The sequence below is a fragment of the Pongo pygmaeus genome, chromosome 7, assembly GCF_028885625.2.
Source record: "Pongo pygmaeus isolate AG05252 chromosome 7, NHGRI_mPonPyg2-v2.0_pri, whole genome shotgun sequence".
NCBI lineage: Eukaryota > Metazoa > Chordata > Mammalia > Primates > Hominidae > Pongo > Pongo pygmaeus.
In genome coordinates, this window is record NC_072380.2 from 76154904 (window position 1) to 76180523 (window position 25620).

At 37.0% G+C, this 25620-nt stretch overlaps 1 long non-coding RNA gene across 1 annotated transcript in view; it reads right to left on the bottom strand.

Annotated features, from left to right (window-relative positions):
- Window positions 1–25620, bottom strand: part of LOC129042581 (uncharacterized) — a 525503-nt gene that overhangs the window by 266918 nt on the left and 232965 nt on the right. Inside the window, exon 5 of the long non-coding RNA XR_008504153.1 lies at window positions 23645–23712. This is a non-coding gene — a long non-coding RNA (uncharacterized LOC129042581). The remainder of the gene's footprint in view (window positions 1–23644; window positions 23713–25620) is intronic.

Genomic DNA, 25620 nt, shown 5'->3' on the forward strand with positions numbered 1-25620 from the left:
ATGGTGCTATTTCAATAAGAATAACACCACACTGATAACAGACTCTATTCAAAATTTAATAAAGCATTACTCTCTTAATCAAAACATGACTATGAAGCTTGGACTGTCTCTGAAAAGCAGAATAATGCGAACAAAAGAGAAATGGAACTGTGTCTGAATATCAACTCTACAAAACAAATAATATCTAATATCTCGTTACACATGCAGCAATTAAAGGCAGGAACTTAAACCCATTCTCGATTTACCTTTGTCAAGCTCCTGAACAGGGAAAAGTTTGAATTATAAAACCAAAGCAAGTATAGGGCAAAAATCAATTGAGCAATAAAGTTTTATACACATATGTTACTATAATATGTGTTTTTTGCTTATGTTGCAGATATTAAGTACATAACATTTTGTCCAACACATATAGATTATACATGCATATATGTAAGACAGCATTCAAAATTTATAATTATAAATGTAAAGAAAATAAACTTTGATTTAGAATTGTGTAAGTAATTTGTGGACACCAAAAGTTTTCCTTCTATAAATGTACTGAGTAAAGAAACCTTATCTGAAATCAAACTTCTAGGGTCTAATCTTGACTCTACAACTTATGGATTGAATTTAGGATAAAATTTACATATTTTTCTCATGGGCAAAATTAAGATAATAATAGTACCTATGGCTAGGCATGGTGGTTTACACCTGTAATCCCAGCACTTTGGGAGGCTGAGGCGAGCAGATCACTTGAGGTCAGGAGTTTGAGACCAGTCTGACTACATGGTGAAAACCCATCTCTACTAAGTATGCAAAAATTAGCTGGGGGTGGTGGTGCACACCTGTAATCCCAGCTACTTGGGAGGCTGAGGCAGAAGGATCACTTGAACCCAGGAGGTGGAGGTTGTAGTAAGCAGAGATCCCATCATTGCACTGAGAAGAAATTGCCCTCAGCCTGGGCCACAGACTAAGAGTTTCTGCCAATAATAATAATAATAGTGCCCAGCTCACAGAGTTACAAAAATTTAATAAAGTAATCCTTAAAACTGATAAATTCACTATCACTATTCAGAAAATAGAATTTATTGAAGGTTTTTAGAAATAAAAGTTGGCTAGGAAAGCTTTAATTCCACTAACGAATATATCATGATAGTCACTGAAACTGAATTTGGTTCTTCTGATTTATTCTAATTTCTAAATAATATATACATATTTAAAATTTACAACCTTGGTCTTCAAAACTATGAGTATATTTATACAGGTCCAATCAGGTTTTAATAATGCCATTGTAACATCTGTTTCCATCTTTAGCTCATATTAACACTGTTTTTGCTCATTTTGCTCACGTGGACAATGAATTACACTGGATTAGAAATTTTACCTAACATAAATTCATAGGCTTAAATAGAGTTTATGTGTTTAATAGCTGTGCAATATCAAATATGTGTTTTTCAAACTGCTTTTACTGCTCTGATTAAAATTGTTTTTCAGTTTCTGGGGCAATTCTTCTTTAGATATTTTGCTAGTCAGTAGCTCCATAATTTTATAATTTTCTAGCCTATCCCTAAGACTTGGGAAAAGATCAAGCTCTCTATAAATCTAATAAAATGTCAGTTCTTGCTATTAGATCTGTGAAAAGCAGCATGTGAGTCATCTTGGTCAAGAATTAGACAGCAAGCCGTCAAAGTAGGGGAATGTAAACACAGCTATAGCAAACACTGCCAAGTATCTGGGATATATGGAGAAAGTTTGTGTGGCAAGTGGAGCTGAGAGTTGTCAGATTTAAACAAGGTTTGGGGTCATCTTGCTTCATGCACAAAAAAGAAGGCCCTGAGCATCCAGAATGTGACAGATAGATGGGCTGCATTCAAAAGGGAGATGTGGTCTCCTTACAGCCAGAATGAATGAGTAAAATTTTTAGAAAGTTTTGTGAAAGTCTTACTTCTCTTTCCTATCAAGTCTCTGAACTAATAACCTCTTATTTGCTGCAATCTTATGGAAGGACAACAACACTGTATTTACAACTCTACAGTTGTAGTTGTTCAACTATATAGTCATAGTCATTGTAGTTGTCCTGTTACGACTTTTCCTCTCATGCACATTCTACTGGAATCTTGAAGCCCTACTAACCCTTTGAAATAAAACCTTAACATCTCTATGATCTCATTATTCTTTCTTAGACAGATCTTTATAAGGTTCCTTTCTTCAAAATGTACCTAGTCTGTGTGCCGTTTCTTCTAAATTTGTTGTCTGTAAGATGATTTCTCCTCCCAGGTATTCAATCAGTCAGCCCATCCCTCACTTGATTATTCAACAGAGCGTAATACTATGAGCACTGGAGGCAGAGAACAGCATAACAAGAACCCTGCTGTCATGGAGTGACATTCCAACAATGGGACGATAGAGAGAGCAAAGGGTCTCTGCTTGGTTTGAGTGGTCAGAGAAGTCTTTGCTGTGATGCTACATTAATTTCTTAGGGCTGCCATACTATAGTATCACAGCCAGAGTGGCTTAAACAACAGAAATGTGTTTTCTCACAATTCTGAAAGCTAGAAATGCAAGATCAAAGTGTCAGCAGGGTTGGTTTCTTCTTAGGTTTCTCTCCTTGACTTGTAGATGGCTATCTTCTCCCTGGGTCTTCAAATCATCATATTTTTATGAGTATCTATGTCCTAATCCCCTCTTCTTATAAGGACACCAGTTATACTCAGTTAAAGTCCACCCTAATTAATTCCTTTTAGCTTAATTACTTCTGTAAACACCTTATCTCCAAATACAGTCACTATTACAAACTGAATTGTGCTCCCCCCACCAAGAAAAGTCATATGTTGAAGCCCTAATCCCCAATGTAATTGTATTTGGAGAAAAAGCCCTCAGAGAAGCAATTCAGGTTAAATGAGAACCTAAGGATGGGGCCCTAAACCAATATGACCTGTGTCCTTATAAGAAGAGAAAGAGACACCAGAAATATATACACAGAAGAAAGGCTATGTTAGGATGCAGCAATAAGGTGGCCACCTGTAAGTCAAGGAGAAAAGTCTTAGGAAAAACTAACCCTTCTCACACCTTGATCTTGGACTTCAATCCTCCAGAATCATGAGAGAATAAATTTCTGTTGTTTAAGCCATCCAGTCTGTAATATTTTATTACAGTGGCTCTAGCAGACTAACACAGTCACATTCTGACTAACTAGAGGTTAGGACTTCAACATATGCATTTGCAGGGAACACAGTTTAGCCCGTAATAGATGGCTACCTATGAGCCAAGGCTAATGAAGAGGCAAAGCCAGTCCTGTAAATAATTACAAGAAAAGTGTACCAAATAGTATGGAAACACCCTCAAGACAGGAAAGAGCTCCCTCAAAGGCAAGGTGGTTCATTCAGAAGTCCAGTGTACCTAGAACAAAATAAGTGAGCGGAAGAGTGGTAAGTGACAAGGTCAAAAATGGGAGGCAAGGTCAGGTCACGTAGGACTGTGCAGGACATGGCAGGGAGTCTGAATCTCATTGAAGTGGTGACACCCTTGGATAATCTTCCATAGAAGAGTTAAATAATATGGTTTCACTCATTTTAAAATATCATCTTTTTCTTGATATATAGGCTAAGTTGCAAATGGACTAAAATAAAAGAGCCAAGCACAGTTAGAAAGGGATTGATGAATCTAGAAGGATATCTAGAAAGAACCAGATCTAGAAAGGACTAGAAGGAGATGATAGAGACAAAAATAAGTAGATAGATTTTCTGATAGAAGAGCCCTGAATAGTTGCTGATGGATTAGATATTAGGGATGAAGGAAAGGGTGTTAAAGGATGATTTACAGGTTTTTGGCTTGAGCAATTGAGTAGATAGTAGGGGTATTTTATTGAAGAAGACAGAGGAGGAACAAACTTGATGGAAAGGGTGGAAGACAAACCAGTTCAACTTGTTAAGAATAATATTGTAAATCTTCCTTAGTGAGTCAGCTGGCCAAATCACATGGTTTTGTTGTTGTTGTTTTGTCTTTAGTAAACATCTAGTTTTTGAACTATAGGGCTTATTACTAATGACTATCTTTGATAAATGTCGCTCAGATCCAAATTCCTTTTAGTGTTTCTTCTCTTATTTTCTTTATTTCATGATATGCACAATCTTCTGGTTGTTCTCCAGAAGCATAATTCCCATATGTAACTTTGTTCTTGAGGAAAGTCAGTTTTGGATCGCGTTGTTCAAAATAAACTTCCAGAAATGGAAACTAGGTTTGTTTAGATAAATGTATCACATATATGAGTTATAATTGTATATGGAAAAATTAAATATACAGTGATCCCTTTCTATAGAATGTAATATGCTTAATAATACTTGATGCAAATTCACCATTTGAGGAACCATCAAGCTTTTAAAATTAATTATCTTAAAGCATAATATAAAGTTGTTCCATTTTTAAAAACTAGATGATGGTGCTCATATACTTCTTTTACTAGCAGCTTCTCTCTTCAATTTTCTTTTGAATTTTTGAATAATTTCCAATTTGAAGGAAAGTGGTTATAAGCACAATGAAGGAATAGTAATCCTTTAAATTACAGGGCACACGGAGTCACTGAGGATCCTATCAGGGTAGTGACAGGGTCAGATTCATATTTTAGATGAACTTTTCTGAGGCCTGTGGAGGAATGTATGGAAATTGAAAATATTAGCAGCATGGAAACCAATGAAAGTGTCCCAGCAGTGTTGCGCAGGAGACATAAACAAGAAGGAACTAAATAAGAGCAAGGAATATAGGTGGCAGAGGCAGGAAGAAAACAATGAAAAAATATTTCTCATAAAACATAAAATTAGAAGCACTAAGTGACTAATTGCTAGGTTTTTACTTTGAGTGGTGGGATGTTGGATAATGCCACCAAGTGAAATAGAGAAAGAAAGAAAGAAAGAAAGAAAAAGAAAGAAAGAAAGAAAGAAAGAGAGAGAGAGAGAGAGAAAGAAGGAAGGAAGGAAAGAGAGAGAAAGAAAGAAAGAACAAAAAAAGAACATAAATGCTGGAGGTAGAGATGAGAGTGAAAGTAATTAATTGTTTCTTAAATAGGTTGAAATGTTAAAGCAGGAGTAGCTATACTTAGGTCAGATGAAACAGATTTTGGTCAAACACAGTAAAAAAAAAAGACAATGAAAGTTAATTCCTAATAAAAAAGGAATTAATTCAGCAAGAGGATATAACAATTCTAGACATGTATGAACCCAACAGTGAAACACCAAATTTATAAAGCAAATGTTAGTAGATCTAAACAGAGTGATAGACTCTAAAACAATAAAAGCTAGGAACTTCAACACCTGACCCTCAGCATTAGACAGATCATCTAAACAGAAAATTAACAGAGAAACATTGGATTTATACCATATATTAAACCAACTAGACCTAACATATTTACAGAACATTTCATCCAACAGCTACAGAATACACATTCTTTCCACCAGCGCACGGAACATTATTCAAGATATACCATATGTTAGGACACAAAATATATCCTGACAAATTAAAAACTATGAAAATCATATCAAGTATTTTCTCAGACCACAATGAAATAAAAGCAGAAATCAACACCAAGAAGAACTTTGGAAACTATACAAATACATGAAAATTAAACAACATGCTCCTGAATGAGTTTTAGGTTGAGGTGGCAGTTAAAAAAAAATTAAAAATAAAAAAAGAAAAAATTCTTAAAAAAAAGGAAAAACACAATGTATCAAAACCTATGTAATATAAGAAAAGCTGTGCTAATAAAGTCTATAGCAATGAATGCCTATATCAATAAATAGAAAGATTTTAAATAAACAATCTAATAATGTACCTTAAGGAACTAGAAAAGCAAGAACAAACCAAACCCCAAATTAGTAGAAGAAAATAAATAATAAAGATTAGAGCAGAACTAAATGAAATAGAGACTAAAAAATACAAAGGATCAACAAAATGAAAAGCTGGCTTTTGGTAAAGATATACAAAGCTGACAAACCATTTGGTAGACCAAGAAAAAAAAGAGAGGAGACCCAAATAAGCAAAATAAAAATGGAGACACTGCAACTGATAGCACAGAAAGATCATTAGGCACTATTATGAACAATTACACATGAGCAAACTAAAAAACCTAAAGGAAATGGATAAATTTCTGGTCCCATACAACCTACTATAATTAAGTCAGGGAGAAATAGAAAATGTGAACAGACCAATAATGAGTAATAATATTGAATCAATAACAAAAATCTACCAACAAAGGAAAGCCCAGGAACAGATGATTTCACTGCCAAATTCTACCAAATTTCAAGTAAAAAAATCCTAACATCAATTTTCTCGAACTATTTCAACAAATAGAAGAGGAGGGAATTCTCCCTAATTGATTCAACAAATCAAGACCCTGATCCCAAAACCAGACAAGGAAGCAACAACAACAAAAAAGAAAACTACAGGTCAGTAAATCTGTTGAACATAGATACAAAAATTTTCAACAAACTTAGCAAACTGAATCAAATAGCACATAAAGAAAATAATATGCCATATCAAGTGAGATCCATCCTAGGAATCCAAGGATGGTTTAATGTATGCAAATCAATAAATGTAATACATTAATGAAATGAAGGACAAAAACTATATCATCATCTCAATAGACGCGGAAAAAGCATTTGATAGAATTCAAAATCATGTCATGATGAAAACTCTCAACAATCTGGGCATAGAGGAAACATACCTCAATATTATGAAGACCATATATGACAAACCTACAGCTAACATAATACTTAATGGAGAAAACATGAAAGCCTTTCCTCTAAGAACTGGAACAAAACCAAAGTGACCACTTTTACCACGCTTATTCAATGTAGTACTGGAAGTCCTACACAGAGCAATCAGGCAAGAGAGCAATGCAAATTAGAAAAGAATAAGTCAAACACTGTCTATCCATCTTTGCTGATGATATGATCTTAGATCTAGAAAAACCTAAAGACTCCACCAAAAAAAAAAAAAATCTTAGATCAGATAAATAAATTCAGTAAAGTTACAAGATACAAAATCAGCATAGGGAAATTAGTAATGTTTCTATATACAAATAATAAACTAACTGAGAAAGAAATCAAGAAAGTGATCCCATTTACAATAGCTATAAAGATACCTAGGAATAAATGCAACCAAAGAAGTGAAAGGTAACTACAATAAAAAATACAAAATGCTGGTGAAAGTAATTAAAGAACACACAAACAAATGGAAAGACATTCCATATTCACAGATCAGAAAAAGTAATAATATTAAAAGGCCCAAAGCAATTTACAAATTCAATGCAGTCAGTATCAAAATACAAACATTGTTTTTCACAGAAATAGATAAAAACAATATCAACATTTGTATGGAACCAAAAAAGAGCCTGAGTCGCCAAAGGAATTCTGAGCAAAACTGGAAGCATCACACTATCTGAACTCAAAATATATTACAAGGCTATGGTAGCAAAAACAGCATGCTATTGGTATAAACACAGACACATAGATCAATAAAACAGAATAAAGAATCCAGAAATAAATATACATATTTACAGCCAACTGATTTTTGACAAAAATGCCAAGAACATATATTGGGGAAAGCACTCTCTCTTCAATAAATGAAACTAAGAATGTTAGATGTCCATAGGCAGAAGAATGAATTTGGATCGCTATCTCTCACCACACAAAAATCACGTCAAGATGGATTAAAAACTTAAACATAAGACTTGGAACTGTGAAATTACTAGAAGAACACATAGGAGAACGACTTCTGAATGTTGGTCTAGGCAAATATTTCATGGCTGAGACTTTAAAACACAGACAACAAAAACAGGCAAATGGGACAATATAAAATGCTTCTGCACAGTGAAGGAAATAATCAATTAAGTGAAAAGAGAAAATACCAATGGGATAAAATATTTGCAAACCATTCATCCAACAAAAGACTAATATCCAGAAGGAACACCACTCAACAGTAAAAAAATAACAATAATCCAATAAAAAGGGGACAAAGGACTTGAATAGACATTTCTCATAGGAAGATATACAAATAGCCAACAGGTATATGAAAAAAATGGTCAATATTAATTATCATCAGGGAAATGCAAATCAAAACCACAATGAACTGTCATCCCAGTTACAATTACTATTACTAAAAAGGCAAATAAAATAACTAATGTGGTGAGAACACAGATAAAAGGGAGCTCTGCTGGTGGGAATGCAAATTAGGACAGCCACTATGGAAAACAGTATGGAGATTTTTAAAAATCTAAATAGAACTACCATAAAATCTAGCAAGTCCGCTACTTGGTATTCATCTAAAGGAAACGAAATCAACTTATTAAAGGGATACCTGCACTCATATGTTTATTTCAACACTATTCACAATAGCAAAGATATGGAATCAACCTAAGTATCTATCTCCAGATGAATAGATAAAGAAAATGTGGTATATATGGGATACTGTTCAGCCATAAAATAGAATAAAATTATGTTATAGATATAATGGGGGATTATTATGTTAAGTGAAATAAGCCAGGCACAGAGCAACAAATTTTGCATGTCCTCATTTATATGTGGGAGCTAAAAAATTTGGTTTCATGGAGGTAGAGAATAGAATGATAGATACTAAGGATGGGCGCGATGGCTCATGCCTGTAATCCCAGCACTTTAGGAGGCCAAGGCTGGCAGATCACTTGAGGTCAGGAGTTCGAGACCAGCCTGGTAAACATGGTGAAACTCCATCTCTACTAAAGATACAAAAAATTAGGTGGGCGTGGTGGCACATGCCTGTAATCCCAGCTACTCGGGAGGCTGAGACAGGAGACGCTTGAACCCAGGAAATGGAGGTTGCAGTGAGCCAAGATCGTGCCACTGCACTGCACTTCAGCCTGGGTGACAGAGTGAGACTCCATCTCAAAAAAAAAAAAAAAAAAAAAAGATTGATACTAGAGGCTGGGAAGGGAAGGATGACAAGATCGGTCAATGAGTACAAACATAGTTAGAGAGAAGGTATAAATTCCAATGTTTGATTGCAGGGTATGGTGGCTACAGTTAGCAATAAGCTATTGTGTATATATATATATATATATATATATATATATATATATTTATTTATTTATTTATTTATTTTTTGAAACAGAGTCTCGCTCTGTTGCCCAGGCTGGAGTGCAGTGCAGTGGCGTGATCTTGGCTCACTGCAACTTCTGCTTCCCGGGTTCATGCCATTCTCCTACCTCAGCCTCTCGAGTAGCTGGGACTACAGGCGTCGGCCACCACGCCTGGCTAATTTTTTTTTATTTTTTATTTTTGTATTTTTAGTAGAGATGGGGTTTCACCATGTTAGCCAGTATGGTCTTGATCTCCTGACCTTGTGATCCACCCTCCTTGGCCTCCCAAAGTGCTGGGATTACAGGCGTGAGCCAGTGCCCCAGGCCAAGGTATTGTATATTTCAAAGTAGCTAGAAGAGATGACTTGAAATGTTCCCAACACACAGAAATGATAAATCATCAAGGCAATGGATACCCCAAATATCCTGACTTGATAATTTTACATTCAATGCATGCAAAAATAAATCACATGCACCTCATAAATATGTAAAACATTATGCATCAATTTTTTAAAAAGAAGATGTAAGGGACCCCAAAGAGCCAAAGCAATCTTGGCAAAGAAGAACATAGTTGGAGAACTCACATTCTCAATTTCAAAGCGCTACAAAACTACGGTAACCATAAGTGCTTGTAGTGCTCTCCAAGTACAACAGTGTGGTACTGGCATGAGGACAGAAATATGAACCAATGGAATAGAATTATGAGTCTAGAAATAAGTTCATATATCTACTGTTAATCGATTATCAAATTGTGTCAAGATCATTCCATGAGGAAGTAAGAGTCATTTCAACAAATATTGCTGAGACAACTGAATAAATACATGCAAAAGATTAAAGTTAGATCCTTACCACACACCATACAAATTAGTGCTAATGAATAAAAAGCCTAAATGTAAGAGCTGTAACTATAAAACTCTTAGAAGAAGACATATAAATAAATCTTCACGATCTTGGATTTTGGCATTGTATTCTTAGGTATTACACCAAAAGCATAAGCAACAAAAGAGAAAAAAAAGTGATACATATGATTTTATTAAAATTTAAAAAATTTTGCATCAAATAACACAATGAAGAAAGGGAAAAGATAGCCCACAGAATGAAGAAACATATTTGTGACTCATATATCTGGTAAGAGTCTAGTATCCAGAAGATAGAACAATTTCAACTTAGAAACAAAAAGGCAAACAACTTGATTAAAAATGAGCAAAAGTGGAACCCTGGCAAGCCACGTGTAGAAGAATAAAACTGTATGCCCATCTCTTACTTTAACAAAAATGAACTCAAGATGGATTAAAGACTTAAATTTAAAGACTGAAACCATAAAAATTCTAGCAGATAACATTGGAAAAACTCTTCTGTACATTGGCCTAGGTAAATAATTCATGACTAAGACCCCAAAAGACAATGCAACAAAAACAAAAATAAATAAATGGGACCTAATTAAACTAAAAAGCTTCTGCACAGCAGAAATAATCAGCAGAAAAAACAGACAACCCACAGAATGGAAGAAAATATTTGAAAGCTATGCATCTGACAAAGAAATAGTATCCAGAATCTACAAGGAACTCAAACAAATCAGCAAGAAAAAAACAAATAATCTCATCAAAAAAGTGGTCAAAGACATGAATAGACATTTCTTAATTGAATATATGCAAACAACCAACAAACATATGATAAAATGCTCAACATCACTAGTCATCAGGGAAATGAAAATCAAAACCACACTGAGATACCACCTTACCCCTGCAAGAATGGCCATTATTAAAAAGTCAAAAAACAATAGATGTTGGCATGGGTGTCATGGAAAGGGAACACTTTTACATTGCTGGTGGGAATGTAAATTAGTACCACTTTTATGGGAAACAGTATGGAAATTTCTTAAAGAATTAAAGGCATAGCTACCTATCTAGCAATCCCACTACTGGGTATTTGCCTAAAGAAAAAGAAGTCATTATATGAAAAAGACACACACATACACACACACACACACACACACACACACACACACGTTTATAGCAGCAAAATTCACAATTGCAAAGATATAGAACCAATCTAAGGGTCTATCAACCCATGAGTGGATAAAAAATGTGGTATATATACACCGTGGAATACTACTCAGCCATAAAAATGAATGAAATAATGTATTTTGCAGCAACTTGGATAGTGAAATAACTCAGGAATGGAAAACCAAATACCATATGTTCTCACTTATAAGTAAGAGCTAAGATATGAGGACACAAAGACATACAGAGTGATATGATGAACTTTGGAAACTCAGAAGAAGGAAAGTGGGAGAAGGGTAAGGGATGAAAAAAACTCCATATTTGGTACAATGTTGTATTGGTATGTTCTCATGTTGCTAATAAAGATATACCTGTGTATTAGTCAGGGTTCTCTAGAGGAACAGAACTAATGGAATCGATATTTATATAAAAGGGAGTAGTTTAAGTATTAACTCACATAATCACAAGGTCCCACAATAGGCCATCTGCAGGCTGAGGAACAAGGAGAGCCAGTCCATGTTCCAAAACTGAAGAACTTGGAGTCAGGTGTTCAAGGACAGGAAGTATCCACCACAGGAGAAAGATGTAGGCTGGGAGGCTAGGACAGTCTCACCTCTTCATGTTTTTCTGGCTGCTTTATATTTGCTGGCAGATGATTAGATGGTGTCCACCAAGATTAAAGGTGGGTCTGCCCTCCTTAACCCACTGACTCAAATGTTAATCTCCTTTGGCAACACCCTCACAGACACACTCAGGATCAATAGTTTTGCATCCTTCAATCCAATCAAGTAGACACTCACTATTAACCATCACAAGTCCACCCTTTGTCAACTCAAACCCATACACATCTCCTGAGATCACACATGATCTTCAAATAAAGACAATAATAAAGTCATAATTATGCCTAACATAACACAACTATCCTTCGTACAACCAGAAATGCACCAATCCCCAAAGCAAATACTATTACATAAAGTTAACAATACTTAAGTGTTGATGTGAAGTCAATAAATCTTATGTCACATGATAAAAGAAAAAGAAAATAAAATGAAGATATTTACTTAGTACAAGGGTATACATGCACAAACATGTTTGTAACAAAAAAAAAAGGAGGAAATACTCATGAACAATTACAGTCCTCATTTCTGCAGTTGGTCACTTGGTCGTAACTGGTAATAATAACTACCTTCTTCTACCACCCATTTTGTGTTCCGTTTGCCTTCAGTGAGCAACTAAGTAGGTCATGGTTTTTTTCCTGGTGGAGTGACCCAAACCTTCATACCTGAAGGATCTTGGTCATTTATAGTCTTGTCTGGATTGGGCTGTTGTAGTTTCCCATTGACCTTAATAACAGGGCATGGTAACACTAAGAGAAGCCCCAATGGATCTCCTGTATTGAATGCATACTCTTCCTTACCTCCATTGTGGAGTAGTAGACTGATTTCATCTTAACAGTCCAGGCCAATCACCCCCACCAACACTAACTCTCTTCTTAGCCTGTTGGCTTAAAATTAGGAGGTGCCTGAAGTGTCCAGGTGGCAATCTTAACTTCCAGTTTAATGAAATTGTTGTTGTGTCTCCTGATGGCAGCATTCCTCCCTCTGGAACTAAGACCTCTAGACCAGCAGAACGTAATGTTGCGGGAACAGGAAACAAAAATTTTGCTAGTGGATAACTAGGGGTGATGAAGAGTGGTGCCACTTCCACTGCCACCCCTTGATTCCTGGATCCATGAATCCTGGCTATGGGAGAAACAGTACCATATATTGAACACTGATTCACAGAACACATGGCCTTCTGGAGAACTTTGTCCCAGGCATGCAAAGTATTGTCAACTAGTTAGTGCAGTAATTGTGACTTCAAAAGGCCATTCCACTGTTCTATCAATCCAGCTGCTTCAGGATAACAGGGAACATGGTAAGCTCAGCAATTTCCATGAGCATGAGCCTACTGCTGCACTTCTTTAACCATAAAGTGCGAGCCTTGGTCAGAGGCAATGCTGTGTGGAACACCATGATGGTGGATAAGGCATTCCATGAGTCCACGGATGGTAGTCTTGACAGAAGCATTGCATGCAGGACAGGCAAACTCATATCTGGAATAAGCATCTATTCCAGTGAGGACAAACCTCTGCCCTTTCCATGATGGAAAAGGTCCAATGTAATCAACCTGCCATCACATAACTGGCTGATCACCCTGAGGAATGGTGCCATATTAAGGGCTCAGTGTTGGTCTCTGCTGCTGGCAAATTGGGCACTCAGCACTGGCCGTAGCCAGGTCAGCCTTAGTGAGTGGAATTCCATGTTGCTGAGCCCATGCATAACCTCCATCCCTGTCACCATGGCCACTTTGTTCATGGGCCCATTGGACAGTGACGGGGAGGCTGGGGAAAGAGGCTGAGTGGTGTCCACAGAATGGGTCATCTTACCCACTTGATTATTAAAATCCTCCTCTGCTGAGGTCACCTGTTGGTGAGCACTCACATGAGATACAAATATCTTCACAGTTTTTGATCATTCAGAGAGGTCCATCCACATACCTCTTCCCCAAATTTCTTTGTCACTAATTTTCCAATCATGCTTCTTGCAAGTCCCTGACCATCCAGCCAAACCACTGACTACAGCCCATGAATCAGTGTATAATTGCACATCTAGTCATCTCTCCATCTATGCAAAGTGCACAACCAGGTACACTCCTTGAATTTCTGCCCACTGGGAAGATTTCCCTTCACCACTGCCCTTCAAGGATGTCCTAGAAAAAGGCTGTAGTGCTACGCCTGTTCACTTTCAGGTGGTGCCTGCATATCGTGCAGAACCGTGTGTAAACCAGACCCTAGTCTTCTCTTCCTCTGTCAACTTATCATAAGGAATGTCCTATGAGGCCATTGGTGCAGGCTGGGGGAGAGAAGGCAGGGTAGCAGGAGTGGAGACCATGGCCATTTGAGCCACCTCTTCATGTAACTTACTTGTGCCATCAGGACCCGTTCGATCCCAGTTAATGAATATACCACTTCCATTTGATGATGGAATGCAGCTGTGCATGACCCACTTTATGGCTAGATCAGTTAGAAAGCACCCAGTTCATGATATGCAGCTCAGGTCACATGGTGACTTGATGACCCATAGTCAAAAGTTCAGTTTCCACCAAGCCCAGTAACAAGCCAAGAGCTGTCTCCCAAAAGGAGAGTAGTTATCTGCAGAAGATGGCAGGGGCTTGCTCCAAAATCCTAGAGGCCTCCACTGTGATTCTTCTATGGAGGCCTGCCAGAGGCTCCAAACAGTTTACCTATCTGCCACTGACACTTCAAGCACCATTGGATCTGCTGCATCATATGGCCAAAGTGGCAGAGCAGCTTGCACAGCACTGTGGACCTGTTGCAGACCCTTCTTCTGCTCTAGACTGCACTCAAAACTGGCAGCCTTTTTGGGTCACTCAATAAATGGGCTGGAGTAACACACCCAAATGAGGAATGTGTTGCCTCCAAAATCCAAATAGGCCCACTAGGCATTGTGCCTCTTTCTTGGTTGTAGGAAGGGCCAAGAGCAGCAACTTACCCTCCACCTCAGAAGGAATATCTCTACAGGCTCCATACCACTGGACCACTAGAAATTTTACTGAGGTAGAAGGTCCCTGAATTTTAGTTGGCACGCAAATGTCTCACCAGTAAGTCCAGTATGTTTGCTACGTCTTGCTCACTAGATCCAAACAGCATAATGTCGTAAATGTAATGGACCAGTGTGATATCTTGTGGAAGTGAAAAGCAATCAAGGTCTCTCTGAATAAGATTATGACACAAAGCTGGAGAGTTGATAAACCCTTGAGGTAGGACAGTAAAGGTATATTCCTGGCCTTGCCAGCTGAAGGTGAATTGCTTCTGGTGGGCATTATGGACAGGAATGGAGAAAAAGACATTTGTTAAATCAATGGCTACATACCAGGTACCAGGAGGTTTATTAATTTGCTCAAGCAATAAAACCACATCTGGTACAGCAGCTGCAATTGGAGCCACCACTTGGTTAAGCTTACAAAAATCCACTGTCATTCTCCAAGATCCATCTGTCTTCTGCACAAGCCAAATGGGAGAGTTGAAAGGGGGATGTGGTGGGAATCAACACACCCACATCTTTCAAGTCCTTGATGGTGGCACTAATCTCCACAATCCCTCCAGGGATGCAATGCTAGTTTTGATTTACTGTTTTTCTACATAGAGCCAGCCCTGATGGCTTCCATTTGGCCTTTCCCACCATAATATCCCTCATCCTACCAGTCAGTGAGCCAATGTGGGGGTTTTGCCAGCTATTAAATATGTCTATGCCAATTATGCATTTTGACACTAGAAAAATGACCACAGGATTAGTCCAGGGACCCACTGGGTCTACTATAAGTCAGACCTGAGGTAAAGCTCCATTAATTACCTGACCTCCATAGCCCCTACTTTAACTGGAGGATCACAATGACACTTTGGGTTCCCTAGAATCAACATCAGCTTAGAACCAATGTCCAGTAGTCCTCGAAATGTCTGATCATTTCCCTTTCCTCAATGCACAGTCACCCTGGTAAAAGGCTGGAGGTCTTCTTGAAGAAGGATGGGAGAAAGATTCACTGCATAAATTGTCGGTAATGCAGTGGGGTCCTTCCTCAAGGGGACCTGGCCTCCCCTTCATTCAAGGGGTTCTGAGTCTGTAAATTGGCTCAAGTCTGGAAATTGATTGTGGGATAATCCAAATTCGTGTTTTGTCCATTCAACCTAGAAGTTTTCTGCTTATATAAACTAAGTAGGAATGCAGCAGGCTTCTTATCAATTCCACTTCTAGGAACACCATGATTAATTAGCCAATGCCAGAGCTCTACATGAGTCAGACTATTCTAATTACCACCTTGACTCTGCTGTCCATTATGGTAGCTACGCCCACCTTGCCTTTGATGGTTGAGTGCCATCACTTGGCCCCTGCCACCTCAGGGTCCAATTATTCCCATTGTATTTAAATTTTATCGTTGAGTGACTGTGGTGCCCACTGTTAGATCTGACATACAGGGAAGAGCAATTACAGGGCTCTTCAAAGATGTAGGTGCTGCCCTCACAAATCTATTTTGCATGGCATTGGTCAAGTGTATATTTTCTGGACCCTCCCAGCTGGGATGAGTAAGTCTAAAGTGACTAATCCACTCCACCTTCCCAATCTCCCTAAGCCTTTGGATCCCTTCCTCTCCACTAAACCAAGGGAGATCAGGCATTGCTAGCTCTCCCATAGTGGGCCAGCTTTTAATCCATATTTCAGCTAACCAAGCAAATAAACTATTAGAAACTTTTTTAACTCCCTGAGCTGCAACATTAAATGCAGAGTCCCTACTTAGTGGGCCCAAATAAAAAAAAAATCAGCCTTTTCCAAATCTATGTTCCTTCCACCATTATCACACCCCCTTAATATTTATTCACATGTTGTTCTCCAGATTTCTGTTTCTATAAACTAGAAAACTCAAGCAGTTCTTTTCGAGTATAGCACACCTTTTCATGGGTCACACTCTCAACCTCACTTCTAGGGGTCCACAGGGACTTTAGTCTAGTTATAGGTCTAGAAGCAAACAGGGCTGTTGGGGGCAGCTCCTGAGGAGAATCAATATTATCTTGCCTGGCCACTGCCTCAGGGGAGGCTATCACTGTTGCCTCAGGCAGGGCAGGGTTTATCTCCTCAGACAAAGGTGGAAAGGCTGATGGCAGCATGGGTCCAGAAGGGAATGTTGCCACTACTGGGGATGGGAAAGCTTTTTTTTCTGGCAAACAAGGTTCATCAAAGTTTACAAACTCAACGCCCCCAGCTTCGTCAGGGTCCTCCCACATATCCCCATTCTAAGTTGCAGGGTTCATTCTTTTCTAATCAATGCCCTCACTTCAACAGTAGACACCTGGCAGAACTGTGATGCATGTTTCATTGCAGGTCAGTCACTTGCATGATAAGAGCTTGTTTCTGTTTTTTCACAATTTCAGCTCTTTTTCTATAGGAGCTAAGACTCACTCAGGGCAATCTTAGCAGATTTGAGGCTTGGTATCTGCTTCTGAAGGTGGGAAATAGAATCCCTGAGTTTATCATTTTATATCATCCCTCTTTCCACTGAACTTAGGAGCAATCAATCAGCTTCATTATGTTTCTTGATTCTCCACATATGGCCAAAGGTATTATGTATAAAGTCACTAAACTCCTTGCCTCTCATGAGCAAAGAATCAGGAGTGTCAAATGCATTTATTTTGTATAACTCTCTAAATAATTCATGCCAAGGATTATCAGTGTTCTCCATACTATTAGAAGTACAGTCTTTAGTATTTTGGGGTCTAATCATATTAAGCAGCCAACTCCAGAAACCTCAAAACCAATTAAAGAACTCAATTCTTAATATTCTGTTCCTCTAGAACCACTCCTGGTACCAAAGTCTGTGTTAGTCAGGGGTCTCTAGAGGGACAAAACCAATGGGATATATATATATATATATATATATTTTGCTTAATACTTAATAAACTCACATATACATATACATACATATATATACATACATATATATATATAGTATTAACTCACACAATCACAAGGTCCCACAATAGGCCTTCTGCAGACTGAGAAGCAAAGAGAGCCAGTCCAAATTCCAAAACTGATGATGGAGGGCAGGAAGCATCCAGCATGAGAGAAAGACATAGGCTGTGAGGGTAGGCCAATTCACATCTTCCTGTCTGCTTTATATTTGCTGGCAGATGATAAGATGGTGCCCACCCAGGTTAGAGGTGGAATTGCCTTCCTCAGCCCACTTACTCAAACGTTAATCTCTTTTGGCAACACCCTCACAGGCACACCCAGGATCAATACTTTTGCACCTTTCAATTCAATGAAGTTGACGCTCAGTATTAACCATCACAACCCAAGATTGGGTAATTTATAAAGGAAAGAGATTTAATTGATTCACAGTTCTGCGTGGCTGGGGAGGCCTCACAATCATGGTGGAAAGCAAATGAGGAGTAAAGTCATGTCTAAACGGTGGCAGGCAAGAAAGCCTGTGCAGGGGAACTCCCATTTATAAAACCATCAGATCTCATGAGACTTATTTACTACCACAAGAACAGTATGGGGAAACCACCACCATGATTCAATTATCTCCACCCGGCTCCACCCTTGACATGTGGGGATTATTACAATTCAAGGTGAGATTTGGGTGGAGACACAGTCAAACCATATCAAATGTACACTACTTGCATGGCAAGTGCACTAAAATCTCAGAATTCACCACTATAGAATTCATCCATGTAACTGAAAACCACTTGTACTGCCAAAGCTATTAAAATAACAAAAATAAATATTTTTTTAAATGAGCAAAAGACTTGAACAGGTATTTCTCCAAAGAAGATATACAAATGGAAAATAAGCATGGGAAAGGATATTTAACATCATTGTCATTAGGGAAATGCATATCAAAACCACAATGTGATACCATTGCATTAGGATGGCTGTTTATAAAAAAAATCAATCAACATGAAAAAACAGAAAATAATAAGTATTGATGAGAATGTGAAGAAAATGGAACCCTCAAACACTGTTAGTGGGAATTTGAAATGTGACACTTACTTTGGAAAACAGTTTAGTGATTCCTCATAAAGTTAAACATAGAATTACAATATGACTCAGAAATTTTACCTCTAGGTATATACCCAAGATAAATAAAAATATATGTCCCCACAAAAACTTGCACACAACTATTCTAGCAACATTATTCCTTATAGTTGACAAACAAAACAACACAAATGTTTATCAACTGATTAAGGCATAAACAAAATACAGTTATTGATGAAATGGAATATTATTCAACCACAAAAATGAAGTAATGATACAAGCCAAAATGTGTATCAACCTTGAAAGTTTCTTAAGTGAAAGAATTCAGATACAAAAGGCCACACATTGTGTAATCTCATATTTATAAAATGCCCCGAATAGACAAATCCACAAAAACAGAAATAATATGCATGTTTTCCAGAGGCTGGAGGAAGAGGGAACAGGGAGCGATGGCTTAGTGAGTACAGAAATTCTTTTTGGAATGACAAAACTATTCTAGAATTAGATAATAGTGATAGTTGCATAACATTGTGAATGTCTTAAAAGCCATTGAATTGTACACTTTACAAGAGTTAAAATTGTATATTTTATGTATATAAATTTTACTCCAAAAAATGTTTAAAAAGGGAGAAACTACTAGAAAAATCTCTACCAAATTAACTATTTTATGTAAATGAACTGCAGGTGTACAAAAGGTGAAAGTATAGTTTTCTTGTGCTTAGAATATATTTTGTGTTACAGTTAGATTATATCATAAATGTACCCTATATAAATCAAGTTTCAACATACACATGGAACATAAATGATAAGGGGCAATGTTTTATGAATTTGTTTTTGCTTATCGATGAGAATCCATACTTCAAGGGAAAAGAAAGAAGTTTATGATTGGTCAATGCCTATTTCATGGACTGTAATATGAAGAATACTGAATTTCAATCCTAGTTCTTGTCAACAGTGTGGCAGAACACAAATAAATGAAAGACTCTGGCCTTTTGCTAGTCTGAGTGTGGTCCACGGGAAAGCAGGAGCATCAAGCACCCCCTGGGAGACTCTTGGGCCTACTGAATCTAAATCCGCATTTTAACAAGATCTCCAGGCAATTCACCTGCACATAAAACTTTGAGGAACACTACTGCTCTGTGTCAATGTTTTTCATTGTTAAAGTGAAAAAGCTAGGCTTTAAACCCAACTTTTTAATTTTAATGTTAGTATTTTTCTATTACATCTAATATGCTCTCTTTACAGGCTAACATGAGATAGCCTACCCAGATGCCTTTTCCTCATTCACCAGCTTGCTCAAACACAGTTTTGCAGAAGAAGGTAATGCCTAAGTAATAGGAAATTCCTATTCATCATAAATTACCATTTAGTTCTAAATAGTGTCTACCTATGTGCTAGATGTATGTCTTCAACCAGATGAAATTAGAATTCAAAAGAAAGCTTTCATCTTAGACTAAAGCTTGTTTACTTTCCTGGATGTGTGCATTTAGATGTGTCATCAATTTGTTACTAATTCCTCTATATCTGCTCCAGCTATCTTTATCTCTTCTATAATCTCTCTCTAGTTAAGAAATATTCATTAAAATAACACATAAAATTTCTTCTCTTGTTTCTTATCATGAATTTTGTCATCGCAGACAACAACTGAATCACATCCAAACTTATTTCTGTCCTAGACATTATCTCAGAAAGTACTATTCACCTTTTTTCATTTTTCTGAGTTTTTATATATCTTTTCCTCTTTTTTTGTTGCACAAAATGCTAGAGTTTCAGTGTACTTTTTGATATTTTTAAAAGCTTAAACTTAAGATTTATAAAATACATCTTTGTGTATTTTCTTCAGGAAATAGCAATCTTTTACTTTTGCAAAGCGCTTTGGAGCCAACAAAGAGTTATCATACAATGTACTATTTAAGATTCAAAACAAACTTGTGAAACAGGTAGAAAAGGCATTTGACTTCAATAACAACTCAGAAGCCAAGATGCAGTATCAGAGAAAGGGACAAATCCAGGCTGGGTGCAGTGGCTCATGCCTGTAATCCCATCACTTTGGGAGGCCGAGGCGGGAGGATCACTTAAGGTCAGGAGTTAAGAGACCAGCCTGGCCAACATGGTGAAACCCCATCTCTACTAAAAACATGAAAATTAGCCAGGCGTGCTGGTGGGCACCTGTAATCCCAGCTACTCGGGAGGCTGAGGCACAAGGATCGCTTGAACCCAGGAAGCAGAGGTTGCAGTGAGCTGAGATCGTGCCACTGCACTCCAGCCTGGGTGACAGAGTGAGACTCCATCTCAATACACACACACACACACACACACACAAAAGGGACAAATCCAGATCATTAGCCATATAAAGAGAAACACAGCCAGCTGTCACAAGCTTTGTAAACTCTACCCAATAGTACCAATTAAGGAAAGAGCCATAGGGCTACTAATAATTTTATTTAAAAAAAATTTAACCTCAGTGAAAAGTATTCAAACATGAAGTGTTGGAAACTACACAGAGAACTCAAGATAAAACCTTTGCTTGAAAAATGAAAAATCAAAATGTCAAAGAGAACATACATAGCAAATAATAAAAGCAATGCTAACACAAAACATATATCATCCGAGGTAACCGAGGATTTGTCCCAAGATGAAGGACCCACAAATCAATAAAACTTCCATGACACTCAACAAAGCAGTACATTTTCACAAAGGGATGACTTTATAAAAACCTTGCAAAATGATGCAAAAGGATCTAAAAGTCAGAAGCTAGATAAAAGCACCAGAAAAAAAGGAAAGAAGCTCAAACACTCTGAACTAATAGCTCAATTTATGCCCTTCAAAACAACCCCTAACAACTGGGAAGTGTCAGTACTGTAGACTTAAAGCATTCAATAGATACTCCTAGACTAAGTCAAATTCTAATTATGACCAGCAATTGGAGGGTGGAAGAGAAAAAAGAAAGAAGGGAGAAAGAAAAGAAGGAGAAAAGGAAAACCAAAGGAGAAAGGGAGGAAGAGGAGGAGGTAATCTATGACAAAAATGGGAACAAAGCTTAACAATTAGGAAATCAAATGGTACCAAACCAATTTTCCTTGAAAATAAATGAGGTAAAAGTAGATCACAAAAGTAAGGATGTATGTGAGGAAAAGACTGGGAACATCAAGGGTCTTCATAATGACACTGAAACTAGAAATGGCTCTTAGCAAGAGAGTATCTAAACACCATTTCAGTCCCATAGTGTCCTGTTGTGACCTCTTAAAGAGTGCATCATAAGAAATGCTCTCAGCAGTGGAGACGGTTCTTAGCTTTGTGGGAGTCAATCACAGGTACTCCTTGGGAACCCCTCCATTATCAAAATAATTCCAGGCTGTGGGTCTTTACAGTGGCCATTATGATATACCACTGGCATGTTGAGATAGTTAGGATGTGTTCACAACATGAACAGTTGCCTAAGAGCTAGCACACTTAAGTTCAATTCAAGCAAACCTTGGTAAGATATTTTTTAAAGTTTCAACATACAACTAAGACTCTAAAACAACTTCTACAAGCAGTCTATCATGTGTAGAAGAATCAATTTTGATTTTGACATATCAAAAATACTCTCATTTTAAGTAAAGCTAAGTAAGTAATATGTTGTGGCCAGAACTTCACAAGCCAAAAAAACAAAAACAAACAAAAACCCCCACAAATGTGAACTGAAGGAATCAATCAAATACATAATGTAGCTTTTCTATTTTTCCTTCAATTTTCCAGCTTTCTTTGGTCATGAAAGTGACTCAGGGCAATAACCATGCTAACTTACTTTGATAAAAATATCCACAATCTAGTTCTTCAAGAAAATTTACACAGTTTATAATGAGAAATTATTCTATTTAGAAACAGAGCTTCCATAAAATTATAACAACAAATAAAATTGTAACTTTTTAAGAATCAGGTTTAAAATAAACTCAAATTCATTATTATGAAGATATTAAAAAGTTAGATTTTACCAGGTGAAGTTTCAATGATAATTTTGTCCTCAGATTCTCAAGAGTTATCTGAGCACCATTTCTTTCTCTGAGAAACATTCATATTTATACATAAAAATAGCTTCCTCATTACATAAATCTTATGAATTTATTATGTGGACCCAAATAAAGTACCTCAATAGCCAGTACTTCTATTAATGATTACAGTTATTGATAGCTTAGTTTTGTTTTGTCGTTGTTCTTGTTTTTCATAAATAAGTGTGGAGGATCCAGTTTTGGATCCAATTTTGTGCTTGACTCCAAACATGGAGTTATGTTATGGTTCTCAACCCCGCTACACACTAAAATCACCTGGAAATTCTGATTATAACTGGTTTTCAGTAAAATCTGAGCATGAATAATTATTGAATTTCTTCAAATGATTTTAAATTGCATCTAGGATTGAGACGGCTAGATCTCAGTTCCCTTTTACCCCATAAAAATAATAATCACAATAGAATATTTCAGAATTGAAAAATTAGAAGTCAGGTCACTTTTTCTAATTTGTTATTGACTCAAGTCACTAAAAAGCAGTCACTTAAAAAGAAGCATACTATTGTAAAAAGAGAATTATTTATATATATTATTCTAAACTTCGCAGTATGTAAAACAACTCTTGGTAAATTCAGAATCAATTGGTGTGATCTTATGTGTACATACTCTGGTCCCAGCTAGTTCTTAGCAAAATTTTCGAACAGATTGTGAATCTTCGGTGCCCTACTCTTCTTCCCTTTCTTCACATTCCATTCCCATTACCTCTCAAGTCTCATTACTACAGGCTTACCACACAAGCCTTCTCCAGAGAACTAAGGTCATAGGAAAATATTCCAGGAGAAAGCACAAATGACTTTTTCTTTGGAGCAAAACTGTTATTGTCTTAATGCATCCCTGACAACATGAGGATAATAATGTAAACAAATAAAAGTATAATTAACAAAAAAAACTGCTAGGTAAAATAATTCATCTTACTTTTCAATGTTGATGCATATTTTTTCTTGTGGTGCCACATTCATTAAACTTCTTGAGGATGGTCTTGGCTACAAAAGCAAAAAACATCTCATTAGTTTTTAAATAAGGCAATGAAACATAGTGTTTAAAATCTGGCCATGCCATTTTGTGACCCTGGGAAAGATAACTTTTCTAAGTCTCAACTGTATAATGGTAAAATAATGAAATATGAACATTAAACAGAATAAGGTATGCAGTAGAGGTGGCATATAGAAACCATTAATAAATATTAACTGTGATGATAAGAATTGCTATTTATAGATTCACTAAAATATTCTTCCACCTCATGATAATGTTTAAAGTAATTTTATGTGCTTCTTTTGCTTTTTCAAAGTACTTTTACATATAATTTCACACTATACTTGGAAAAGAAAGTCACTGGAGACTGACTAGCAATTTTCTTGAATCATTATAAGTTTATTCTATATAACATTTAGAGGCCAAAATAGGACATGTGGGGGAAGTTCTGGGATAATGTTTATCGAAGAACTTCATCATCAGAATCACTCAGAAAACTCCTTAAAACACAAATTCCTGTGCTGTTCCACAGATGAACACAGCACAAATCTCACTGGGACCTTAAGCTGCTGGAGCAGTGCTCATGCACAGTAAGGCTTGAGAATTGACACTTCCTAAACTGTGTTTATGAAGACACTTCACATCATGTACAAAATTGTTTGCATACAAGACTGTCTGAGGGTAAAATGAGTTATACGGCAAGGTGTGAAGCTCTCTGTCTCTGGAGGAGTCCATATGTGAGCAGAATGGCCACGGTACAGAAGCTGGGGAACATATTTAAGCACAGGAAGGGTGCCTGATCTAGCTGAACCAGAATTAAAAGGCCCATTCCCACCCAGAGATTCAACTTCAGGCAAAATTTTGTAAAGCACCAACTATGTGCAGGAACTTCCATAACTGTTTCATATTATTCATTTAACCATTCTGCAAGAGAGGTATTATCTGAGACAAATTAGATTCACAAAAGTTACAATTTGTCCAAGGTGAGACCCAAACCTCAGTTTCTCTTTCCAAATTTAGCCTATTTCTTACCATTTCATACCACCTCTTATGGGCATAAAACCATGTTCTTCACGTGAACTTCCCTGTTTTTCTTTAATAGTTTTATCCACTGGGTCTCAAATACTCCTGTTATTGTACAGCAGTTGTTGGGAATTATATGAGTGCTGTCTCTTCCTCAGACTCATTTTTAATTTATCATAATATCCTATGGATTTACTTCCAAAATTGTCTTATTTCTAATTTTATGTCTAGATCAACTTCTATTAACTATTGCATGAGCCTGTTCTGTTGCCAATCCACTTTATTGGTGGCCACCAAATTAACCTTCATAATAAAAAAATCTATAGCACATTACTTCATTGATAAAATATATTAAATATGTTCCCATTTCTTACCAAAGAAAATAGTCTGACTTTTTAGCTAAATGAACATTCCAGAATTTCATGGGAGGGCTCCCATCTGTCTTCCAGGCCTTATTTCACACCACTAGTCCCTTTTCTCTACCATGATTTTTGGCCAAATGCAACAGTAGCTCTCCCTTGAAGACAGCTCTTTTCCTCGTATCTTTTTTATTGCTCAAGTCCATGCTCACCTGTCTAGTTACACCTCCCAGGCAAGCAGTAGTGTCCCAGATGTTTAGAAGCAGAGGCAGAGCAGAGTAGAAGGACAGGCAATACCATACAAGAAGCAGCATCATGAGATATAAGACCACCAAAAGCTTAGTAGGAATATTGTCAATCTGAATAGGTTAAGCAGAAATAGAAAATCCTTGTAGAAACAGATGGGATAGCAGTCTAAGCTAGAAAATAATAAATATCTTCAGTGTAGGGTAGAAGGCAAAAGTTGGAGAAATTTGCCATCAAATCATGGGCTACTTTGGTCTCAAGCTAAATGAGGAGAAAGACAACATTGCTAGT